This window comes from Myotis brandtii, unplaced genomic scaffold (genome assembly GCF_000412655.1).
Source record: "Myotis brandtii unplaced genomic scaffold, ASM41265v1 scaffold240, whole genome shotgun sequence".
Classification (NCBI taxonomy): Eukaryota; Metazoa; Chordata; class Mammalia; order Chiroptera; family Vespertilionidae; genus Myotis; species Myotis brandtii.
Genome location: NW_005359064.1, coordinates 275,710 through 279,606, shown reverse-complemented (window position 1 = coordinate 279,606; position 3,897 = coordinate 275,710). Strand labels below are relative to the sequence as shown.

The window sequence follows — 3,897 nt, the reverse complement described above, 5'->3', positions numbered from 1 at the left end:
GAAAGAAAATGAGATCACTAACACTTTTTTTAGTATTTACTCTCTCTAGGTGCTGCTTCTGCATATGTAATATGTTTAGTCCTATACGATCCTGGAAAGAAGTTTACTTTGTAAATGAGGGTGTGCAGGCTGAGAGAGGGTGAGTAATGTGCACTGTCTGGGAGCCAGCATCCCACAAAGCTGGCTGGGAGGAGGCTTCCCCTGACCAGCAGCCACGACTCCCAGGGAACAGTGTGGCCAGAGCAGACACCCCGCCCCTCTGACCTCCACTCCCATGTGCAGATGCCTGAAGTTCTATGATAGAAACTCAAACACGAAAGGCTTTCATTTGTGATAAAAAGCAACACTCCATTAGATTTTGAATGAAAGAAAGTAAAAAAATCAGGAAGGCTTGTGTTTCTGGTGATATGTTTCCTCCATTTCATAACTTTGTGGCTGGTGGCAGCAAGTCCCAAGGTCAAGGGCCGGGTATCAGTGTTGCTGAAGGAGGAGTAAGGTCTGAGTCAGCCAAGGAACTCGCAGCCCTTCTGGTAAGTCAACAATGACCTGCATACAAATGAGGGAACCGTGATAAGAGTCTGGGCTTTCAGAAAAAAATTTCCACTTCATTTTTACTTCTATGTATAAAATGATAGAGAATGAAGAGGGGAGAATAGCAGATAACGCAAAAGGGTAATATAAGAGCAACAAAACCAACATGCACTGAACAATAGTTTACAAAGTTAACACTGGAGAAGATATTTGCTCTCTTGACATACTCTGGAATTATGGGGGTGGAAATGAGTGGGAGATACTGAACATCTTCTGGCATTATGTAGGAAAATAAATGCGAGAGATGAATTTCAAAATGAGCAAGTTTGGTGGGAAATCATACAATAGGATACTGTACAGCAGTGACAATAAATTAACTAGAGCTACAAGTAGCCACATAGATAAATCTCAAATATATAATGTTGAGAGAAGGTTACATGTTGTATTGTATTGTTACATAAGTTTAAAAACCGTGCAAAACAGTTAGTTCTATAAATTGTTTAAAGGTACATGCACATGTAAGTATAGTCATGCATGGGATGGATAAATACCAAATCCAGGGTGGCAGTTAACTCTGAGTGGGGAGGGAAGAGGATATTTGGGATAAGAATCAATACAGAGAGTGCCCATTGCTTTTGTGATGTTCCTTGGGTAAGCTGAGTAGGGACAAATTAATACTTGATAAATTAGTCTCTATGTGTTTTTTATATCTGAAATGTGTCCTAATAAATAAGAGAGAAGTAGGTGAGAAAGATTAATTTAGCACAGTCATATAAAGGGCAAGAGGGCCATACAGCCGAGGAATGATTCTAAGATCCCCTTAAAATGGTTTGAACAAATGTAGGACCCTATGGTACTGCTTATTTGGCTAACTGTAAAAGACAGCTTAAATGTGACATTTGGAAATTGTTTTTGCTGATGAATCAAACACTTTATATGGCCTAACCTCTCACTTTATGCAAATATAATGCCAGTTACACAGTAGAAAAATCTCTTGTGGGTGATTCATTATAGGAAACTGATGTTTTCTTTACTAGTCTTTTTATCTTGGCAAATTTTAAATATTTTAAATGTCAAAAAGGAGGAAGAACAATACTATATGCTGTCCTTTTGGGGCAGGATAGCTAATTCAACAATAGGAGGCCGGATTCAGGATGAATAGAGGTGGTGCATTCAGTTGTAGCCAATCCCCATCCTTGTAAATTTGTAAAATCAGAAACTTGAATTATTATAAAATTGGAAAATAAAATGGGACTATATCAAATTAATATTTTTATTTATATCTTTAGACTTTTGTCTATTAAAATATCATAATAACCTTTACAACACAAAGAGCTTTTATAAATTCAAAGGAAGGAAAATACACTTTAAAAAATGGAAAGGGAATATGAAAAGACAGTTTACAGAAAGAAACACAGATAACCAAAGACAGTTTTAATTTGTATCTCTCTAATAATTAGTAACACTGAGGATTTTTCATATGTCTATTGGCCATCTGTATGTCCTCTTTGGAGGAGTGTCTATTTAGGTCCTTTGTCCATTTTTTAATTGGATTGTTTATCTTCCTGGTGTTGAGTTGTGTAAGTTCTTTATATATTTTGGAAATTAACCCCTTATCAGAAGTATTATTGGTGAGTATGTCCTCCCATACAGTGGGTTGACTTTTCATTTTTTTGATGGTTTCTTTTGCTGTGCAGAAGCTTTTTAATTTGATATAGTCCCATTTGTTTATTTTTTTTTTCTTTGTTTTCCTTGCCCTAGGAAATCTTTTGGCAAGTTATTGCTATGCAAGATGTCTGAGATTTTACTGCCTGTTTTCTTCCAGGATTTTTATGGTTTCATGACATACTTTTAAGTATTTTATCCATTTTGAGTTTATTCTTGTGTATGATGTAAGTTGGTGGTCTAGTTTCTTTCTTTATTTTTCTAAATACCTGTCCAATTTTCCCAACACCATTTATTAAAGAGACTTTTTATTCCATTGTATGCTCTTGTCTCCTTTGTCAAATATTATTTGACCATAAAAGTGTGGGTTGATTTCTGGACTCTGTTCTGTTCCATTGATCTATATGCCCATCTTGTGCCAGTACGAGGCTGTTTGGATTACAATGGCTTTCATTAATAGTCAAAGATATGCAAGGAAAAACATTGGGGTTTCATTTGCATTTTAAACCTTTTTATACTTATCAAATTGCAAAATGTTAGAAAAATTGAAAAGACCACCTTCCTATCATGACGTTGGTTCAGGTGCATGCTATAGGTATTGTTTTTCTTAGGATAAGAACCAGTTTCATAAGGAGAGGAAAATAGGTCTGCCTTCTGAATTGTCATTGTAATATAACTTAAATTATACTGAAAATTCTATATAAAATATCTCCAAATTAACCTAATATAGGTAGTTTAATTTCTTCTGCTGATCAATCTTTAGATAAGATGTTTAAGAAGTTAATTAAAATATAGCATGTTATCTATGTGTGGCAAGCCATTAGCCATTACCAACTATTAAATCAACACTAAAATTAGTTTATCAGATTAGCTACTAATTAGTCACACACTCTTTTTCTTCAAAACTTTTTATAGTTTTGAGCAGAAAATACAATGGCAATTTATATATATACTTATATATTTACTAGTAACCCAGTGCACGGATTTGTGCACATTGAAAGGAAATTAATTAGAAGGTGGCCAGTGGGGCAGGACTGGGCGAGATGGGTTGGACACACCCTGGAGCCAACCTCCCTCCATCCCTCCCCAGCATCTGCAGAGTGAGCGGGGTCCCTCTGGCAGGTGGGGTCCCTTGGCCTGGCCTGCATGGATCAGGCAGAAACCAGCTCTCTGACATCCCTGAGGGGTCCTGGAGTGTGAGAGGGCACTCTGCAAAGTTGCTGTCCTACAGGGTGTGGAATGCAAATGCAAGTGTGCAATAAACCAGATTTGGGGCCAACAGTGCCCCAGCAACAACATAACCCACAGCTGAAGGTGGAATTGCGCAGTGAGGAATCAGGCTCCCTCCTCTCTGGTTTCGAGGTGCATCACCTGAGAACTGCTGCTGCCAAGTCACTGTAGCTCTATAGCTCCTGCATTGAGTGTCTTCCCCCTGGTGGTCAGTGCACATCATAGCGACCTCCATTAGTATGGGTGGAAGAACACTTAGCAGCCTTTTATATATATATATATACTAGAGGCCCGGTGCACAAAAATTTGTGTACTCGGGGGGGGAAGAGGGAGTCCCTCAGCCCGGCCTGTGCCCTCTCGCAGTCTGGGACCCCTCAGGAGATAACGACCTGCTGGCTTAGGCCTGCTCCCGGGTGGCAGAGGGCAGGCCCAATCCCTAGGTGCAGCCCCTGGTCGGGCTCAGAGCAGGGC

The 3,897-nt window shown here is 38.9% G+C and overlaps 1 long non-coding RNA gene across 1 annotated transcript in view; it reads right to left on the bottom strand.

Moving 5' to 3' along the window:
• Positions 1-396: 396 nt before the first annotated feature.
• The window catches only part of LOC102257807, an 18,573-nt gene continuing 15,072 nt past the window's right edge, over positions 397-3,897 (bottom strand). The window contains exon 3 of the long non-coding RNA XR_313622.2: positions 397-546. This is a non-coding gene — a long non-coding RNA (uncharacterized LOC102257807). The remainder of the gene's footprint in view (positions 547-3,897) is intronic.